Below are 22,910 nucleotides of genomic sequence, written 5' to 3'. Positions count from 1 at the left end.
AAACAGGTATTTTGGTGGCTGAGTTCACATTTCTTTCAAAAATTGAGTTTCATAATGCCATCATAAAATATTCTTCCTCAGTTATGCAACTTTTAAAGACAATATGCAAATTGATGACAGGCTCCTCGCTTTGACAATTTCCACATACTAATGCTGAAATAATTTGTAACTAGCACTGCAATCCTGATCATCTAAACTTTAGGTTGAATTTTAGCACTACAGTTTTTTCAACATCCTGATCAATCAGGTTAAGAGAATAATGCTTTCTGAAACAATAAACTGCAGTTCATCAATTGATCCTATTCAAAAAGTACCTATGAGAATATGGATAAAGACTTTCGGAAGAACAGCCAAAATTAGGACCAATGCACCTTGGAGCAGGGGGCTGTTCAAAGGTGGAAGGAGGAGGAGCCTAATATGGTAGCTTTGAGGGATTCAACAATTTGGGGGGGGGGGCGTGGGGCATATAGCATTTTTTGTAAACAGGACCTCTTCACTGAAGAGCCAAAAGGACTTGAAATGTTAACTCTGCCCTCTCTCCTTCCAGATACTGCCAGACCTGCTGAGTTTTTTTCCAGCATCCTCTGCTTTTTCAGAGCGCTACTTTGCTTGTTTATACAATTGAAGAGATCGGGCAATTTTCAACAAAAGAACAATTTTTAATGGGGGATTTTAACTCTCTTATAGATAGGAGTAAGCAAAGTAGCATGCCAGAAAGTCAGCAAATGTTTTGAATATGTGCAAGATAGTTCTCTATAACAATATGTGCTGAAGCCAACAGGGGGTTATGTGTATGGTTTACTAATAAGTAATGAGCTATATATATAATTAACAGCCTAACTATGCATCAACATTTAGTTAATAGCAATCACAACAAGATTCAAGTTCAATGCAATGTTTTGAAAGGGAGAAATGTGAAAGATACTAATATTTTAGATTAAGGCTGATTTCAATGGGAGCAGAAAATGTCCAGAGTAAACTGCGCAAATCTGCAAATGGGTAAAACAGAAAATCAAGTGGGCTGTTGGGAGTGTTGACTTTCTAAACAAATTTAAAGTGAATGTAAAGCCATTGGTGCAAGAGCTCTAAGAAACAAAATTGTACCCGCCTCTACTACTGCCTCTAGCAGCTCATTCCAGACACTCACCACCATTTGTGTGAAAAAATTGCCCCTCTGGACCCTTTTGTATCTCTCCCCTTTCACCTTAAACCTATGCCCTCTAGTTTTAGTCTCCCCTACCTTTGGGAAAAGATGTTGACTATCAACCTCATCTCTGCCCCTCATTATTTGACAGACCTCTTTGGATCATCCCTAAGCCTCCTATGCTTCAGGGAAAAAGTGCCAGTCTATCAAGCCTCTCCTAATAACACAAACCATCAAATACCGGTAGCACCCCAGTAAATCTTTTCTGCACTCTTTCTCGTTTAATAATATCCTTTCTATAATAGGGTGATTAGAACTGAACAGTATTCCAAGTGTTATGTTTTGCATAACTTCAACAAGACCTCCCAACTCCTGTATTCAATGTTCTGACCAATGAAACCAAGCATGTCGAATGCCTACTTCATCACCCTGTCCCCCTGTGACTCCACTCTCAAGGAGCTATGAACCTGTACTCCTCGATCTCTTTGTTCTTTAACTCTCCCCAACGTCCTACCATTAACTGAGTAGGTCCTGCTCCGATTCAATCTACCAAAATGCATCATCTCACATTTATCTAAATTAAACTCCATCTGTCATTTATCAGCCCACTTGCCCAATTGATCAAGATCCCATTGCAATCCTAGATAACCTTCTTCACTGTCCACTATGCCACCAATCTTGGTGTCATCTGCAAACTTACTAACCATGTCTCCTAAATTCTCATCCAAATCATTAACATAAAAAACAAATAACAGTGGGCCCAGCAGCGATCCATGAGGCACACTGCTGGTCACAGGCCTTCTGTTTCAAAACCAACCCTCTACAACCATCCTCTGTCTTCTGTCGTCAAGCCAATTGGCTACCTCACCCTGGATCCCATGAGATTTAACTTTATGCAACAACCTACCATGCGGTACCTTGTCAAAGGCCTTGCTAAAGTCCATGTAGGCAACGTCGATGCACTGCCCTCATCTACCTTTTTGCTTACCCTTCAAAAAGCTCTTATCAAATTTGAGAGACATGATTTTCCACTCTCAAAGCCATGCTACTATCCCTGCTCAGTCCTTGTCTCTCTAAATGCCTGTAGATCCTGTCACTCAGAATGCCTTCTAACAACTTACCCACTACAGACGTTAGGATCACCAGTCTGTAGTTCGCAGGCTTTTCCCGGCAGCCCTAAAGACACATTTGCTACCCTCCAATCTTCAGGCACCTCACCTGCGGCTGTCAATGATTCAAATATCTCTGCTAGGGGACCCGCAATTTCCTCCCTAACCTCCCACAATGTCCTGGGATGCATATCATCAGATCCCAAGGATTTATCTACCTTGCTGCGTTTTAAGACTTCTAGCACCTCCTTCTCTGTAATATGTACACTCCTCAAGACATCACTATTTATTGCCCCAAGTTCCCCAACATCCATGCCTTTCTCAACAGTAAATACTGATTAGAAATATTCAGTTAGGATCTCACCCACCTCTTGTGGATCCGCAAATAGATGACCTTGTTGATCCCTAAGAGGCTCTACTCTCTCCCTAGTTACTCTTTTGCCCTTTATTTGTAGAAACTCTTTGGATTCTCCTTTGCCTTACCTGCCAAAGCAATCTCATGTCCCCTTTCTGTCCTCCTGATTTCTCTCTTAACTCTACTTCGACAACCTCTATACTCTTCAAGAGATCCATTTGAACCCAGCTATCTATGCATGTCATGTGCCTCCTCTTTCTTTTTGACAAGGGTCTCAATATCCCGAGCCACCCAGGGTCCCCTTGCCCTTCACTCTAAAAGAAATGTGCTTATTCTGAACCCTGGTTAATACTTTTGAAAGCCTCCCATTTACCAGCCACCCTTTTGCTTGCCAACAGACTCCCCCAATCAACTTTTGAAAGTTCCTGTCTAATACCAATTTAGAATTTCAACTTTTGGGCCAGACCTATCATTCTCCATAGCTATCTTAAAACTATCTTAAAATTCCTCCTGAATAAACTTAACAAATTTCTCTCCATCCAAGCCCCTAATGCTATGGGCTGTCCCAGTCAATGTTGGGAAAGGTCAAGTCCCCTACTATTACCACCCAATTGTTTCTTGCAGCTATCCTTACACATTTGCTGCTCTTCCACTGACTATTTGGGGGCCTGTAGTACAATCCTAAAAAAGTACTCTCTCCCTTATTTTTCAGTTCTACCCATATAGACTCAGTGGGCAACCCCACGGATATATCCCCTCTCAGTACTGCCATGATGTTCTCCCTAATCAAAAATGCAACTCCGCCTCCTCACTTACCTCCTGTTCTTTCTTTCCTATAGTATCTGTATCCAGGAAGATTGAGCTGCCAGTCTTGCCCCTCCCTTAGCCATGTTTCAGTAATAACTATAATATCCCAGTCCATGTACCCATCCATGCCCTGAGTTCATCTGCCTGGCTTAATAATAATTGGAATCAGAGTATTCTATCTTTTTAAAGCCAGTCTGGCAGTGCCAATTTCACGGAGTTGCTGTGCAGCTGCTTCAGAAAACAAAGTGGCCCCAATTTTTTCTCCAAATAGCCTGCCAGAAAGCAAAAACTGTCCAAACGTCAGCAGCAGTTGAAAAATAGTGGGTGAAATCCCAACAATTTTCGAACCAATTTAATGCTGTGTGTGTGTGTAGGGGAGTGTGCGTGTGTGCGCAAGGTGGGGAGGGAGGATCCAAATATGTTCCGGATATTGGAAAACTCAATAAGGAAAAGGGCAATGACCACGCTAAACTGGTATGGTTACAGTCGTTATATAGAGAGGCCTTATAAACAATAAATTGTATTACTGGCACGTGAAACTTTACAATGAATAAATGAAGCCTCGGCACGCCATTTCTGAAAGGTTGCTGACCCCTAACTTAGATAATAGGATAGAAAGCTATATATCCAAATCTGCTGATGACACAAAGATATGCAGCATTGTGTATGGAAGCATAACATTACAAAGAGATATTGATAGGTAGAGTGAATGGACAAAACTTTCAATCTAGACAAATATGAAGTTCATCATAGAAACCCTACAGTGCAGAAGGCAGCCATTCGGCCCATCAAGTCTACACTGACAACAATCCCACCCAGGCTCTATCCCCGCTTAGTTACCCTACTAATCCCTCTAACCTATCACATCCCGGGAAACTAAGGGTTAATTTAGCATGTCCAATCAACCTAACCTGCGCATTTTTGGAGTGTGGGAGGAAACTGGAGCACCCAGAGGAAACCCACACAAACACGGGGAGAACGTGCAAACTCCACACAGACAGTAACCCAGTTCGGGAATCGAACCCAGGTCCCTGGAGCTGAGAGGCAGCAGTGCTAATCACTATGCCACCGTGCTGCCCCCAAAGTTGTGCACTTTCGACCGAAAAAGATAGAACAAAGCACTTTCTAAATGGTGGAAAGCTAGGAGGAGGTCTAAAGAACCTTGGTGGTTCAGATACCAAGAAATTTAAAATGCCATGAAGAGGTATATAAACTAATCGATGGGTAACACAAGGCTGGTCTTCATATATCAAGAAAACTGGAATACAAGGGGATAAAAGGTGTGGTAAAAGCCCTGGTTTTACCACACCTACTAGAGTACTGCAAGTAGTTCTGGGCATGACACCCTAGGAAGTGTTTCTTAGCAGAGAATTTTACCAAAATTATATCTGGAATTCGAGGGTTGAGTTTTAAAAATGGTGATTACACAAATCAGGGTTGGATCCTCTGGAATTTATAATGTTAACAAGTGATTTGATTGAAGTTTTCAAAATGTGCTTTTTGATACACAAAAGTGCAAGGGCTACATTGTGATCAGAATGAGAAGATGCAATACAAAATAAGTGCAATTCTAAAGTGGGTGCAGGAACCAAGAGATCTGGGGTTAAAAGCATATAAACCATTGAAGGTGATGGGACAGATTAAGAAAATGGTAAATAAGGCATATGGGATAGTTTAATAAATAGAGAACAAAAGTACAAAAGAAATAAGGTTATGGTGAAATCTTATAAAGTGCTGGTTTGACCTCAATTGCTCAGTGTGTCCAACTCTGAGCACTATAATTAAGGAATGATATGAAGGCTTTACAAATAGTACAGAAAGGACAGATAAGAATTGTTCCAAGGACAGAGGTCATCAGCATCTGGATTGACTGGAGAGAATTGGGTTATTCTCCTTGTAGAAGGGCAGTTTGAGAGTAATGGTGTGCAAAATCATGAGACATCAGGGCATTGTTAATAAAAAGAAAGTGTTGCCTTTGACAAAAGGGTCATGAGCCAGAGGATAAGGTCTGAAGTGATTAGCAGAAGATCCAAAGATGACATGAGGATTCTCACACAGCTGGTATTTACAATCTGAAATGCACTGACTAAATGCAGTGGAGGCAGATTTAACTGTGGCTTTCAAAGGGAATTGGTAAGCATCTGAAGAGATAAGAAAAAAATCCAGGGCTATGTGAAGAAGAACGGGGAGTGGGACTAACTAAATGGCTCTTACGGCAAGCTAGCACTGACTCAGCAGGCTGAATGCCTTCCTTCTCTACTGTAACTATTCTCTAATTCCATTCTGCTGTTCAAATATTCTACATTGAGAATAGACAAGGTATATAGAAACTCATTTTGTTGGTTGGGGAGTCAGACTACAGCGAATAAAATCAGAATCTGGCCTTTCAAGAGTGAAATTTTCAAACCCTTTCTTCACACAAAGGATGGTAGAACTTTGGAACTCTCTACTGCAAACAGAAATTAATGCTATATCAACTGTAATTTAAAAAATTGAAACTGAGAGATTTTGTTCACCAAATGTATTAAGGAATACAGGGCAAAGACAGGTAGATCGTAGACCAATCATGGTCTCACTGATTGGCGGACAGGCTTGAGGGTTAAATGGCCATTCCTAGTTCCTGAATTGCAAACTGCTTTGTTTATAGTTACAAAAGATAACCCTGCACAAGCAAAGTGGGTTCTGACTGTTCTAATGTTTTTGGTCAATACGCAGAGGTTGTTTTCCATCACCCAGTTCTCTAGCCTATATTTACTTAAAATGTTGTCCCCTTCACCAATTAACTGGTTCAATCTAAACATAATCATTACAAAATGAATCCACACTCTGAAATAAAAACATAAAATGGTGGAAATATTCTGCAGGACAGGTTCCTGCACCTTCAGCAAAGTAAAATTCCATGACTGTTCCATGCTGTTTTGTTCTCTCCATGTTAGTCACCTCGACTACTTCCTCTTGTAGCAAGTTCCAAATTCTCACCACTCTGCATAATCCTGTTCTAAAACCTCTCAAAGTTCATTTATCCTGGATTCCCCTTTAGATTTATTTTCTCTTTTAAGATGATCTGATGAAGTTATTACAATGCTTGTATGAACACAAGGACTTAAAATGAAGATTCACCATAATATCCTGGTAACATGGCTGACATTTGTCAGAAGAATATATAACTGCAAAAAGTCCTCTTAGCAAGGCTCTGTTATTACAGCTGCGTGCGTTGGCCCTTGAAACAGGCAAACAACACATTCAAACCCAAATTCTGACACACTGCAGTGCAAGTAGCTCCACAGACTTATAAGTGACCGCCTTAAGTGAAATCTTTTCAGCATACTTGGTAGATAACCTTACCTTTGTTTACCATACTCCAGTTCTGAAGAAAGTATCCACTGGGGAGTCATCTGCCTCCACAACAAATGTCTGGAACTGACAACCAACAAACACACCTCTCCTCATGAGAGGCATGCAAAAAGGACTGCGGAATCCAGTGCATAGTACTCGGTCAATTACAGCTATTGTTCTGGCAGTGTCCAAAGAGCCAACCATCCCAACTGACAGACTACTCAGCCAATGTCTGCTGTTGTTCTGGCAGTCTCCAAAGCAGCATCAGTGTTCGCAATGGATTCCGAACATGTGGCATAAAGCAAACAATCAGAGAGAGAAGGAAGTGAGTGTTGGGAAAACATTGAAAAGGTTGGAATTTGCCCCAAATCAGAAATGTCTCATCCTTGACTTTATAACATTGTGACTTTTCAATCACTTTGGGCCTTTTTTGGAAATCTCCGTAAGTTTTACAGGCCTGGAAAATCATTTACAAATTCCATGGCTTTTCCAGATTTTCCATGACCAGCAGGAACCCTGAAGAGAGACTTGAGATGGAATTTTCCCAAAAAGATTCGAAGTGTCAAACGGGTGAGAAAACCTCAGTGAGCTGAGTCTTGGTCATTTGCGGTGGTTGGGGGCGGGTGAGGTCAGAGAGCAAAGTGAGCCTGAACAATTGCATCCCGGGCTTACCAATAACATCACAATGAGGTTATAAATATTTAAATCAGCCTCGCGGGCACGAGGGACAGGATTCTCGTTTTAGCCTCCCATTGCAACTTCCCACCGTGCAATGCTACTTGACCAGCACAGCAGGTCAAAAACATTGCACCCATGGTGTTAACAGTCCAGGTTGATGATCTTTCCACCAAAATCTTTTTAAGCTCTTTCCACGAACTTATAATAAAGTCTCCTAAGAAACACTGCATAGTAAAGACTTCTGCACAGTCTCTTGCTCACCTTACATTTCAACGTAAGGTACTGAAAATCCTTGAACTGTTCAGAAACAGTGCTAGATTTTTTTGCCCACTGGCGAAGTTGAATTTTTTGGGAAATATAGCCACAGTATCTTTCTCTGAAATAGAGAGAGGTAAGCTTCATAGGATAATTCAAGTCATTCCCAACAGTCTAACAATTAGATTGGTAACCAATTCTGTCACTAAGTAAGTATAATTTAAGGAATCTGTACACTGCTGAGGAAATCACAACCACACTCTGTTGTACATATATATATCCCAGCAATTTTAACTGCAATTCTGTTATCAAGCATTCTCCCTAGCTCATTTGCAGTTCATGCTTGACTCTCAATACAACATGGTGGCTTTGGTGTCTAGCTTTCTTGTCCTGGATTCAAAGCACTACTTTCTCTTTGACCCCTTATCTGGTCCCTGAAATTCTAACAAAGTCTCTTTTGAGTCTCACATAGACACAGCCTGTCTGATTTTATATCCTGCTTAAATTTCTACCCTGGTTTTTTGACCTTTTGTTTCATTTTAACATTTGAGGTCAATAAAACATTTGACAAATGAAGATGCGAGCCATAATTTGTAATGATGTCATCTCTCTGTTGCTTCTATCCAGGATATATTACAAGATGGAGGCAAACTATTGTAGATGCTGGATGACGAAGGGTCATCCAGACTCGAAATGCTAGCTCTATTCTCTCTCCACAGATGCTGTCAGACCTGCTGAGATTTTCCAGCATTTTTCTGTTTTTGTATATTACAAGATGGGTTAAGTAAGTAAATGAGTATCATCATAACCACATTTGGCTTTTGTTTATTCAAGAAAAAATGTGGAGTAGGAATTGTGTAGGATTCTTACAGTGGGACTTAACATTTCCTCCATTCAAATCCTGTAAAAGGGAAACCGGGAAGAGAATAATTGAAAAAAAGCATATACAAACTTTTCATTCTGCGACAAACTTCTTGTCAAGTAATTTTCAACAGGGTATGAGGACACAGAGACCTGAGGATTCACATATGGATCTCTTAAGGTGTCAGGTCAAGTAAACAAGATGAATGCTTGTATAAAGAGAGACATAGAGCACAAGAGCAAGGAAGTTGTAGTAAGCTTTACAAATCATTATCTAGGCCTCAGCTGAATGATTCTGTTCAATAATGGATATCACACTATAGGAAGGCTATCAAAATCTCAGGGATGAAGAGATGTATGTGAATGATACCAAGGATGAGGGTCTTTAGTTACTGAGACTACAGAAGCTGGGATCATTTTCCTAAGATTAAGGGAGATTTTCAAAATTATGAGGGCATTTGACAATAAACCAGAGAAATTCAAAACATACAAACATGTTGTCAGCCATAATATATGGTGCACCGAGAAACATGACAACTTATTATCCTTTAGAAAAACTTGGGATTTTAAATAGTGTTTTTAAAAGAGTAAAATATCCCAAGGTGCTTTGCAGTAGAGCAAAATAAAGCTGCAGGAGGAGATATTAGGGCAGGCGACCAGAATTTTATTCGAAGGGAGAAGTTTAAAGGAGCACCTTAAAGGGGTTTAGAGAGGGAATTCCAGATCATAGGGCCTTGACAACTGAATGCATGGCCAGCAATGGTCAAGCAATGAAAATTGAGGATGCTTCAAGAGGCTAGCTCCATTAAAATGCAAACATCCATATTTAAAGTGAGTTTCAACAATGTAACTGACGTTTCCATTGATTTTCATAGAAATCATAGAAACCCTACAGTGCAGAAGGAGGCCATTCGGCCCATCGAGTCTGCACCGACCACAATCCCACCCAGGCCCTACCCCCACATATTTACCCGCTAATCCCTCTAACCTACGCATCTCAGGACTCTAAGGGCAATTTTTAACCTGGCCAATCAACCTAACCCGCACATCTTTGGACTGTGGGAGGAAACCAGAGCACCCGGAGGAAACCCACGCAGACACGAGGAGAATGTGCAAACTCCACACAGACAGCGACCCAAGCCGGGAATCGAACCCAGGTCCCTGGAGCTGTGAAGCAGCAGTGCTAACCACTGTGCTACCGTGCCGCCCGTGTGCTACCATTGCTGCTGACATTTAAGATGGCAACCGACATTGCACTGTGGATATGCATTAGTTCACATATGCGCACAGTAGTCATTCACATCATTCCAGAGTGTCCACGATGAAAAATTGCCAGTGCTGATTTACACGTGCAAGGGTGACATCATTATGCATCAGCAGCAAAACGTGAATCATAGAAATCATAGAAACCCCACAATGCAGAAAGAGGCCATCTGGCCCATCGATTCTGCACCGACCACAATCCCACCCAGGCCCTACCCCCATATCCCTTCATATTTACCCGCTAATCCCTCTAACCTATGCATCTCAGGACTCTAAGGGGCAATTTTTAGCATGGCCAATCAACCTAATCTGCACATCTTTGGACTGTGGGAGGAAACCGGAGCACCCGGAGGAAACCAATGCAGACACGTGGTCACATACCTTATTCATTCAGTGAATCAAAAGTAGCCATGTGGCCTTATGGTTATAAATCATGGTGTTGCCAGAGAATTGCACGTTTGAATCCTGCCCCAGACTTTTACACAAATATCTGGTTCAACTTCATGAAACTAAACTGTGTTCCTAGCCATGAGCTGAAAGTGCTGATTTTCCTACCAAAAATTGCAGGACTCTTTAGTAAAACAATATTTTCTGTTTATATATTTCTCATTCATTTTTGGATTTTGTTTAGTTTCTAATAAACAAAATTGAATTCATCCCGATAAATTAATTAGGGCATCAGCTGTGCCACAGTTGGTAGCACTTTCACCTTCACATCTCATAAGCATATTGTCTTGTGTTAATGCATAGTGTTATCTTTATTTCTTAACTGAACAATTGAGCAGCACCATCTTTCATACTGGCAGCTGAACTGTCAAACGTACAACACTGTGCCACCTAGCGGTTCCATTGGTGTTAGGTGCAGCCTTTTACATTAATTCATCTCCATGCTGTAAAGCTCACAGGAATGCTTTCTTGTTTTCTAACATCAGCAAGATGCTATAATCTCCATTTGGTTCCTATCAAGTAACTGCTCTACATCAGGAAATTGGTTGGCATGGGGTAAAGGCTTACCTCTGAAAACCATTCTTTTTTCTAAGCCTAAGACTTCAAGGCATTTTAACATTTACTTTTGAAAATCAGATCCTGAACTAACTTGGAAGATGTAACGCAATGTTTTCATCAAATACAAAGGCAGGAGAGACCATTGCTTTCTATTCTTCTATAATCATTACATTTGATTTTTCTGCCTTTCCTCTGCTCTGCCAAATATTAAGTGTGCTGATACTTTAGCTACAGAAGATACTTGACAAGTGGAGGCATCATTTATATTAATATACCAGTTTTTGTAACAGCTTAGTTGGTTTGATAGCATGCTTGACCTCCTGTGTTTTCCAACAGACATTAAATATTTTCTAACGCCATTTAAGGAAGCATGGAGTTCTCCCATGTCCTGGCTAATAAATCTCCTTCAACGATAAAAAAGAACTGATCATTCATCCCACAGTTATCTATAAAATCTTGCTGTGTTACATTTGCCTACATGGCAAATCTCTAAACTTTTAATTTATTTTCTGTGAAACTTCTTTTTGCACTCTGAATATGAATTATATATCAATGTAAACTTATTAATATCTACACTGGAACATAAATAGAAATATATAGAAATGGAAATGACTGACGAAAGTGGATCAGCCATTAATATTTCAATTCTGAGGCACATGAAATCTTATGGATATGTTCTCCAGAAGCACAATATAACTACTTTTTAATAATTAGCACGTACCAGTTTCATTCAGAACAGCACCAAATATTTCCCCTTCCCATGAGTACTCTTTATCTGCTCAACACTTGCTGTGACTGGATTCTTCAATCCGTCTTTCTGCCAGCTCCTCCATATCCATAGCACAAACTTGATGGTTTGGAGTACCAAGTAGAAAACAGTCACCAGCAGTGTGAAAGTTCACCCGTAAACATCTTTTTTTAAACAATGGTAACCATTTTGATTTAAAGGAGAACATTTTTAAAATAAATTTGACTAGCTGTGATAAATCTTACATTTAACTTCCTAATTATGCCATTATTGAAAGCTTTCATACACATTAAAAGCCCTCTGCTCATATTTATTTACATTAGTGCATTTTTGTGGGAGACAAAAACTGAATTTTCCAGAGTGCAATCTGATTTGGATTTTTATGTTTTCATCTTTTATTAAATTTAAAGATGCCTTAGCCTGCAATATAGAACATTAAATTAAGTTTTCCCATTGCTTATTTTTCATGATAGAGCCACCACCTGTTGCCCTGAAGGTTGCCTACTTGATTTTTAAAAAATTCTTTGGATTTGAACCAAGATTTGGTCTGATCCTTAAACGTTCTTCTCGTCTGAAAAGAATGAATCCTTCCATTCCCATCCTTGTAATCTTCTCTGCCCTACAAACCTCCGGGTATCTGCAGTGCTTTAATTCAGGCCTCTTCAGCATACTCAATTTTAATCACTCTGCTATGCCTTCAGTTGCCTTAGCTTTAAGTTTGGGATTTCCTCCCCATACTTTTCTACCTGTACCTTGCTTTTATGAAGACCTAGTTCTTTGACCTATCTCCTTATGTGGTTGTGTCACATATTGTTTAATAACATCTCTGTAAAGCATCTTGGGCTGTTTTATTACATTAAAGAGCCAACAAGATACCATTTGAATAATACTGCTATCTTATCTACGAACATTAGATAATTTTGAAAGGATTGAACTTCATCCTGTTATGGAGTTTAACTTCTCATGAATCTTCATATACAAGCCATCCCGTTATCAACACAAAACCATCCCCAAAACCAGGACCAGCCCAAAATACTTGACATCCTTCTCCCTTCCCCCAACCTCAATACCACCAATACCAACCCCAACAATATGAAACTGAATGATGACATGGCACAACATATTTAATAAATTGCAGGATATTTCTAGAAACAGAATTTCCTCTTAAATAGGTCTGGAGTTCATCAAACAAAATAACACACTTCAATAACTGTATTTAACAGCCTCACTATTGATCCGAAAAACACATACTTCACCATGACTGTTTTTTTATTACAGCTTTATTCATTCCTCACCCACCATCCTGTTCAACAGAAATGCAAATTGCTCAACAGCTCAATTTCTTTCCCTTCTCTTCTGTAAGCCTTATGCTTTGTGTCCCAACACAATCTGATGTAAGCCATGTCTGTGACTTCATAATGTGTGGGTTAAGACAGCATTGTAGTGTCATCATTCCTTGCGATGAATATCATATGCAATTGATTTTTCTGTTGATAATTACTGGAGTTCAGAAATAACAGACCACAAACTGGACTGAGGGGGCAAGATGGCCAAATCGGGAAACTGCAAAGTGGTTATGGGACAAGGAGATTTTGCAGCTAAGAAATTAGAGCAAGGGGAATTAACAGTTAAGGACACGTGTAAAATTTGCTTGGAGGACATTGAGCTAGCCAGCAAGTGAAAGTTGAGGAGACTTTTTTTAGGCTTAGTTCTCTCTCTCTCTGAAAAAAATGTCACATGACACCTCCAAATACATAATATATATGCAGTCAAATGCAAGAGGGGAAATTGCTGTCACTTGTCACCTACAAGCATCACAGATTGAATACATAAGAAATATGGATTTGAATGATGACAAGACATAACATTTGATCATCTGTGGTTAATGTAATTGGAGACATAGATATTATAATTCATTGAAACTAATAATATTCTGGTTTGTGTTTTGTAGCTAAGTTTAAGGGAATATATAAAATCTCAAGAGACAATAAAAAGAATAGAAGTGAGACAACCTTCGCAAAAGTGTTGAACAAATGCTTCAAATAAAGTTTTTCTCAGATGTTAAAGGAATACAGCTTAGCCAACCGTACACTTTAATTAAAATGTTACTGACACTACCATCATAATCAAGGAAATGTTTCCATAAACAGGATTTTGACATTTTCCATCTTCTTAAGTCTGTTTTACTAGAATTATATTTTTAGTATGCACCACGTGAAGCAAATCTGAACAAGGCAATTGACAGTGATACTTATTCTAAAACATGGTAGCTTATGATAGCAATTGAGAATGAGAATGCTGTTGGCTCTATCTTTGCTGGAAAACTCTTAATGACAAACAGCCTCCAGAGGAGGGGAAATAAGAGTATCAACCTTGTGATGTAGAAGGTCACTCCGATAAATATATTGAGCAGTCAATATTAGTTCCAATTTCAATACATACTGAAAGCTTTTCAAGACTAGTTAACCAAGGACAATGGACTGTAGCTGGTTTCAAATTCCAAACCCTGCCTCACATTCGGTCAGGTACACAGTTGGCACTCTTGGCCAGACTAGTGAGGCACACACCATATGTTGTTCTTCTTTACTGGCTTCCAATACAGCAATAGTTGCAGAGATGTCAACAAGAACCCAAAGGCCTGCAAAGAGTGTTAAAATATTTTGGAAAGCAGATTTAGCTGCAGGTAAAACACAATGTTGTGGTACAAACACATGGGTTGGATGTGTAGTTCTAATTCCTTGTTCAATTTTTTTTCTATTTATTTGTATGTTAACAATTTAGCTGAAGAAAGGTCATTCCATCTCTTTCATTTGGGGGTGGGGGGTGGGGTGAAAGAAATGCAGTGGTAATAGGGGACAGTATAGTGAAGGGGATTGACACTGTTCCCTGCAGCAAAGAGTGAGTGTCCAAATGACTGTGTTGCCCACCTGGGGCCAGGGTTCAGGATACCTGCTTGGGGCTGGAGGAGAACTTGGAATGGGAGAGGGAGGATCCAGTTGTCATGGTCAATGTAGGTACCAATGACATAGGCAAGATGAAAAAATTAAGAAACAGAACATCTCTGAGCCACATGCAAATTGAAATAGGGCAAATAAAATTAGAGAAATGAATGCTTAGCTCAAAGACTGGTGTTGGAAAAGTATGTTCATGGTTTGTGCATCACTGTAATCAGCACTGAGGAAAGTGGGGGCTGTCTGATGGAGTGGTCTGCACCTCAACTGGGATCGTAGAGAGGGCTTTAAAGTAAATTGGGGTGGTGGGGGTCAACCTAAGGTAGATGTTACAAATCTGGGGTAGACTCAAGGCAGGAGAGCAAACTAGTAATACAGGAAATGAGTCAGAGAATGACAAGAAGGGAAAGAGAGAAAAAGATCTAAGAGCACACCAACAGTCAAAACTAGATGTTCCATAGATAGCGGCACAGTGGCAAGCATTGCTGCCTCACAGTGCCAGGAACCCGAGTTCACCCGACTTGGGTGACTGTGTGGAGTTTGCACATTCTTCCCATGTCTGCATGGGTTTCTTCCAGGTGCTCTGGTTTCCTCCCACAGTCCAAAAATATGCGGGTTAGGTTGATTGCCCATGCTAAATTGCTCCTTAGTGCCAGGGGGATTAGGAGGGTAAATATGTGGGGTTACGGGGATAGGGCCTGAGTGAGATTGTTGTCGGTGCAGGCACAATGGGTCGAATGGCCTCCTTCTGCACAGTAGGTATTCTATGATTCTAGATCAAAAAAAGGCTGTGTCTGAATGCATGTAGCATTCATCACAAAATAAATGAATTGATAGCACACTTTGTAGTAAATGAATACAATCTGATAGCCATTACAGAGACATGGCTGCAGGATGACAAGGACTGTGTCCTAAATATCATGGGGTACAAGACATTCAAGAATAGGAAGCTAGGTAACGGTGGAGGGGTTAATCGAAGATGGCATTGATGCAATAGTTAGAGATGACCTTGGCTTAGGAGATCAGGGTGCAGAATCGGTTTGGGTAGAGATAAGGAATAATAGAGAAAATAAGTCACTAGCGGGAGTGGTTTCGCCCCCCCCAACAATAACCACAATGTAGGACTAAGTATACAAGAAGAAATATTGGGTGCTTGTGATAAAGGGACAGCAATAATCACAGGTGATTTTAATCTACATATTAACTAAAAGTCAGCCTGGCAGTAGTAGCCTGGATGTGGAATTCATAGAATATTTTCAACTTAGTTTCTTAGCATTTTTGAACCAGAGAGCAGTTTATATTAGACTTGGTATTGTGTAGTGTCACAGGATTATTTGATAAGCTCAGAATGAAGGCACCCATAGGCAACCACAATATGATTGAATTTGACATCAAGTTTGAAAAGGAGAATAGAGGTTCTAAGATTATTATTTTAAACTGAAATAAGGGCAGCCATGTGGGCATGAAAGCTGAGTTAGCTGAAATGAACTGGGATACGAGGCTTGAGGATAGATCAATAGAGAAGCAGTGTCAGACATTTAAAGTGATATTTCAAAACATTCAGAATAAGTTAATTTCTACAATTAAGAAAAATTCAACGCGCAAGACCAATTATCTAAGATTAATTAAACAAATTAAGGAAAGCATCGCACTTAAGGAAAAAACATATAACTGCACAAAGAGTGAGTGGCAGGTCAAACAATTGATCAAAATATAAAGAACAGCACAGAGTGACTAAAAGGTTAATCTGGAGAAAGAAATTAATGCAAGAGGAAGCTAGCTAGAAATGTAAAATAGATAAAGGGTTTCTGCAGGTATTTAAAAAGAAAAAGAATGCTTGTTCCTCTAGAGTGTGACAATGGAAAGTTAGTAGTTAATAAGGAAATGGCAGATGAAATTAACAACTTTTTGCTTCTGTCTTCACTATAGAGGATACAAAAAACAGTTCAGTAATAGCTGTAAATCAGGAAACGGAGGAGAGGGAACTTGGTGAAATTATGAACACTAGGGCGGCAAGGTAGCAAAGTGATTAGCACTGCTGCTTTACAGCACCAGGGACCCGGGTTCAATTCCCGGCTTGGGTCACTGCCTGTGTGGAGTTTGCACGTTCTCCCCGTGTCTTCCTCTCAGTGCTCCGGTTTCCTCCCACATTCTGAAAGGCGTGCTGGTTAGATGCATTGACCCGAACAGGCGCTGAACTGTGGCAACTAGGGAAATTTCAGTAACTTATTGCAGTACTAATGTAATCCTTACTTGTGACGAATAAATAAACTTTACTTTAGGGAAGCCTTATTGAGCAAACAGATGGAGCTCCAGGTTGACAAATCTTTGGGTCCTGATGGACTTGACTCTTGGGTTTTAAAAGAGGTGGCTAATGAAGTAGTAGATGCATTGCTGTTACTTTTCCAAAATTTGCTAGATTCTGGAACAGTTCCTTCAGACTAGAAAGTAGCAAATGTGTTCAAATCTGTTCAAAAAAAGAGTGAGGCAGAAAACAGGAAACTATAGGCCAGTGAACCTGACATCTGTCAGGAGGAGGCATTAGATTCACTCAGTATGGAGATTAAAGCTGGGCATTTAGAAAAACTAACGTAAATGGGAAGAGTCAGCATGGTTTTGTGAAAAGGAAATCATGTTGAACCAATTTATTGAAGTCCTTTGAAGGAGTAACATGTACTGTGCATAAAGAGGAGCCTGTAGACTTACTATACTTGGATTTCCAGAAGGGCTTTGATATGGCACCACATCAAAGATTATTGCAAAAAATGAAAGCTCTTGGTGTCAGGGTGATGTATTAGCACAGACAGAAAATTAGCTGGCTGACAGAAAACAAAGACGATGCTTAAATTGGTCTTTTTCTGATTGACAGTATGTAACAAGTGAAGATTCCACAAGGGCCTATGCTGGGGCCTCAACCTTATAGAATTTATATTAATGACATTGGTGAGGGGACTGAAAGCATGGTAGCTAAATTTTTAGACACGGAGAAAGGAAAATATATTATGAAGAGGTTACAGATGGCTAAAGATAGGTTGTGCAAGTGGGCAAAAATCTGAATATAATGTGGAAAAATGCGAATTTGTTCACTCTGGCAGGAAATTTTAAAATAGAATGTTATTCAAATGGAGTTCAGATGTACAGAGAGATCTAGCTATTATAGGTCACAAAAAAGTTGGTATGCAAGTCTAATGATTTACTCGGAATACTAATGGAATGCTATTCTTTTTTATGAGAAGATGTTATGCTTCAGTTATACAGGGCATTGGTAAAACCACATCTCGAATACGGTGTGCAGGTTTGGTCTCCTTATTTGACAAAGGTGATAAATGTATTCGGAGGCAGTTCAGGGGAGGTTTACTAAATTGATATTAGGAACGAGTGGGTTGCCTTATCAGGATAGGTTGGACAGGCTGGGTTTGAAGAGTGAGGGGTGACTTGATTGAAGTATATGAAGTGGAAAGCATGTTTGCCTTTGTGGGGGAATCCAGAACTAGGGGACACAGTTTTAAAAGTAGGATTTGTTCTTTTAGGACAAAGATAAGGAAAATTCTTACTGCTTTGGATACTGTTGGAGGGGATGGCCTCTTAGGGGAAAGCAATAGTAGCTAAATTCACAGCACCGTGGGTGCCTCTGCTGCTCAGAGGGGCAACAGGAAAACTAACAGTCGCAGGGCTAAAGTGATAGGGAATTCAATAATCAGGGGCAAAGACAGACAATTCTGTGGCTGCAAATATGAATCAAGGATGGTATGTTATCTCTCTGGGGCCAGGAGCAGGTGCAGTGCATCCTTGGGGGGGGGTAGGTGTATAGCCAGGGTCGTGGTACACATTGGTACCAACAACATAGGTAATTTAAGGGATGAGAACCTGCAAGCTGAGTAAAGGAATTAGGAGATAAATTACAATGCAAGATCTCAAATGTTAGGATTATACGCTAGAGAGAGCAGGCAGAAGAGGATAGACCAAGTGAACACGTAGCTGGAGCAGTGATGTAGCCGGAAGCAATTCATATTCTAGAGGCATTAGGAATGGTTCTGGGGAAGATGGGACCTGTACAAACCAGACGGGCTGCACCCAGGAACCAATATCCTTGCGGGGGCTTTTGCTAGTTTTGTTGGGGAGAGGGCACTAGTGTGGCAGGGGGATGAGATCCCCGGAGTAGGATCAGATAGGCCAGATTCAGGTCAGGAAAATAGAGGCAGAATATTAGCTAGTGATGTAGAAGGTATAGTGATAGATTTGGAATTACAGGAGAAGCAAAGTTTAAAAAGTGTCCAGCAAGTGAAATTGAGTATCACAAAGGTCAATGAGTTAATGGTACAGATAGAAGGGGCAAAATTGGCAGCTCAATGTTCCTGGTTATAGAATTGGGGGGGGGGGGGGGGGGGGGGGAGGAGGAGAGAGAGTAGCACTAAGGGGGGGGGGGGGGGGGGAGAGAGAGAGAGAGAGAGAGAGAGAGAGAGAGAGAAAGAGTAGCACTAATGGTTAAAGAATCAATTCCAGTTGTGAAAAGAGATTATATACTAAACGGGTCAACAAACAAGGCTTTATGGTTGAGCTTAGAAATAAAAAAGGGGCAGTCACACTACTAGGGGTATACCATAGACACCCAAATAGTGAAAGGGAGATAGAAGAATAAATATGTAGCCAAATTTCTGCCTGTAAGAACAAGAGGGTGATAATAGTAGGAAACTTTATCCCAATATCAACTGGGATTCAAACAATATAAAGGGTACTGAGGGAGGAAATTGCATGAAGCATGTCCAGGAAAATGTTTTCAACCAATTAGTTGAGGGGGGGAAAGGGGGTGTCAAATCTGGATCACTATGGTTGTCTAGAGGAATACAGGAGAAGACCACACGGAAAAAGAAAGTGTACGATTGGTACAAAGAACTAAGCACTGCAGATAGCCTAGACGAATATAGGAAGTGCAGGGACGAAGTTAAAAAAAGGAAATCAAAGCGAGGGCATGAAAAACATTAGCAATTTAAAGAAAATGTAAATATATTTAGATGTTTTACCAATATACTAATGGTAAAAGGTTAGTTAAGGAAAAAGTGAGACCTATAAGAGATGCAGAAGGGAACTTGCGTGTAGATGCAGAGGCTGTGGAAAGGGTTTTAAATGAATATTTTGCCTCCGTATTTACAAAGGAAAGGGATGATGCAGATATAGTAGTCCAGGAAGAGCATTGTTGAGAAATTGGACAAGATAATCATAAAGAGAGAGGAAGTATTCAAAGGGTTGAAATCTTCGAAAGTTGATAAGTTGCCAGGACCAGACGGACTGTTTCTGAGGCTGCTGAAGGATAGCAGATGCTCTGAGGATGATTTTTCCAAACCTCACTAGATAAAGGAAGAACTTGAGAAATGGAAACAAAGTTCCATTGTTTAAAAAGAGATTGAAGGAAATGCCAAACAATTATAGGCCAGTTAGTCTTGTATTGGTAGTGGGCAAATTAGTAGAATCAATCCTGAGAGATCAGATTGACTGTCACATAGAAAGGCATGGACTAGTCAGGGTGAATTTGCCCTCACAAATGTGATTAAATTCTTTGAGAAAGTGGCAAGAAGGATTGATGACGGTTGTGCAGCGGATGTTGTGTACATGGATTTTAGCAAGGCGATTGACAAGGTCCCATATGGCAGATTGCTGAAAAGAAATTAAAGCCCATGGGACATAGGGGGCCCGATTTTACCATTTTCATTCTAAGTGCTGAATCTGGGCGCAATTCAGATCCCACTTGGAAATCTGCTTTCAGGCGCCCCCCATATGCACTTAGCTCCAAAAAATAAAATCGTAGGTCTGAATCGCGCTGTGGGCGGGGCTCAGCACGCCCGAAACGATTGGAGCTCTGAACTGCGCATGCGCAGTTAGAAAAAATTTGAAAAAGCGCGCCCGTGTCAGATCGCTCCTGGACCGCAAAAAGCGGGAGCGATGGCCCCCACAGACATCACTGTCCCCTTTATCCACCCACCCCCCACTACCCAGACCGATCGCGACCCCCTGCCCCCTTCACCCCCACCGATCACCCGCAGAGTGGCAGCGGACCCTCCTACACCCCCCCTCCCTCGTTTCTCCCCCCACCAGAGATCCATCTAGCCTCCCCCTCCCCCCCCCACCGAGAATGATCTGGCCTCACTCCCCCCTCCCCCCAGAAAATGATCCGGCCTCCCTCCCCTCCCGACCAGAGAATGGATCTGACCTGCCTTCCTCCCCCACCAACCAGACAACGATCTGGCCTCACTCCCCTCCCCTCCTCCCTCCCCCACCCAGAGGTACATCTGACCCACCTCCTCCTCCCTCCCCACCCCCTCACCAGAGAATGTTCTGACCCGCCTCTCCCCACCCCCCCTCTCCCACCACCGATCTGAGTCAGAGGCCACCTCTTCAGTAGCTGGAGCACCCGAAACAGACTTTTATTTACCATGTCCATTTTGGCCCGATTCCGGATTGGCGAACGCGGTGATAAAGGCGAACATGCCGATAAAGTTGGACGGGCAGTTCATTAATTCAATTTAAATGCATGCAAATGCATTTAAATCGTCGTTGCACCCGTTTCTGGCATGAATCGGATCGCAGCCATTCCCGGGCTTCGGTAAAGTGGGCATCTGCACGGATGCAGGCGCAGATCGCGTTAATGGCCTCACGCCTAACTTTACCACATTTTCGCGCCCGCAATGGTAAAATCGGGCCCAGGGTAACATAGCAACTGGACAAAAACTTGGCTTAGTAACAGGAAACAAAGGGTAATGCTCAATGGATGCCCTTGTGAATGGAAAGTTGTTTCAAGTGGTGTTCCACAGGACTCAGTGTTGGGATTTTTACTGTTTATGTTATATATAAACAATTTGGACGTGAACGTGGGGTGAGAATGATTGGGGAATTTGCAGATGACACAAAGATTGGTTGAAAATGTGTAGAATATGTAGAGAATAGTTGTAATCTACAAAACAATAGAGATGAATCAGTGGATTGGCGGTAAAGAGGCAGATGGACTTTAACACAAGTGTGAGGTCATGCAGTTAGGGAGGTCAAACAGTTATATGAAGTACACAATAAATGGGAATATACTGAGAGGGGTAGATGAAGTGAGAAATCTTGGTGTACAAGTACATAGGTTAAAGACAGCAGTACAAGTAGACAAGGTTGTAAAGAATGTTCTCCTTCACTGGCAGAGGTATAGAATATTAAAGTAAGGATATAATGTTGGAATTGGATGAAACACTGGTGAGGCCACAACTGGAATATTGTGTGCAGTTCTGGTCACCACATTATAGGAAGGACACAACTGTTCTGGAGAGAGTGCAGAGGAGGTTTATAAGAATGTTGCCAGGGCTAGGAAAGTGTAGCTACAAGAGAGATTTGGGTTATTTCCCTTAAAGCAAAGAAGGTTGAGGGGTGACTTGATAGAAGTGTACAAAATTTTGCAGTGAAGAGATAGAGAGGAAGGATAAAATTGTTTCCCTCAGCAGAGAATTCTAGAATCAGGAGACATAGATTCAAGATAAATGGCTGAAGGTTAGACGGGACACGAGGAACAACTTTTTTATGCAGAGGGTAATGGGTGTCTGGAACTTATTTGGCTGAAATTAAGTGAGACATTGTTATATGCAGAGATCATGGATTAATTTTAAGTGAATATTATAACCACTCACCTTTGTTGATGGGTTCAGTTTTACCATTACTTTACCATACGATGTATTAAATTGTCACTGGCTCCTCAACAGTCCAGAGGATTCAGTTCTTACTATTTAGGTTTCAGAAGCCAAATGCTTATGAAACAAAGTTATAAAGTTTCAGGGACAAATACCATTTAACATGATATGGGCATCTAAAAATATCATAACAGAATAAGTGCTGTATTGTAAATATAAATTCACAGTTGCATTCCCTTTACATTTATAAACCATGATAAATGTAATTTGAATGGCAGAATACCAGTTTCCAGCCACCCAATATCATCTTTTAATACGACTGTTTGCTTCAGCAAAGTTTTGATTATTTTCAAAACATTTCCCCCACTGTCTATGAATCTGCAAGGCAAAACAAGGAAAGCATCACCCATAGATTTTGGTGCAGCTGAAACTCTACAATTCCTAGCAAGCAAGTACACCTATGCTAAGGAGCACAGGGAAGAAACACCATCACTGCAGATGGAAGAGTGATAGGGTCGAAGACAGAAGACAGAAGAAAAAGAGAAGTTGAACAGAAAACAGACAGTCATATAAACTGTCACATAGCCAAATATAATGCCAGACTTTATTTTGATCAGCAAATTTCAAATGTTGGTAACTTTGGAAAATGATTGTTGCTCCCACACGTGACAGAGTTTAAAAGGATGATAGATCCTTTATTATATGGAAATATGGCTACGCAGTCAGGACATCCGATAATA

General features: G+C 40.8%; 1 protein-coding gene across 3 annotated transcripts in view; it reads right to left on the bottom strand.

The window, feature by feature from the left end:
* Positions 1–22,910, bottom strand: part of LOC144505224 (matrin-3-like) — an 81,636-nt gene that overhangs the window by 42,538 nt on the left and 16,188 nt on the right. The window lies entirely within an intron of this gene.

This window comes from Mustelus asterias, chromosome 16 (genome assembly GCF_964213995.1).
Source record: "Mustelus asterias chromosome 16, sMusAst1.hap1.1, whole genome shotgun sequence".
Classification (NCBI taxonomy): domain Eukaryota; kingdom Metazoa; phylum Chordata; class Chondrichthyes; order Carcharhiniformes; family Triakidae; genus Mustelus; species Mustelus asterias.
Note: the sequence above shows the minus strand (reverse complement) of the source record. Positions and strands in the feature narration are given on the sequence as shown.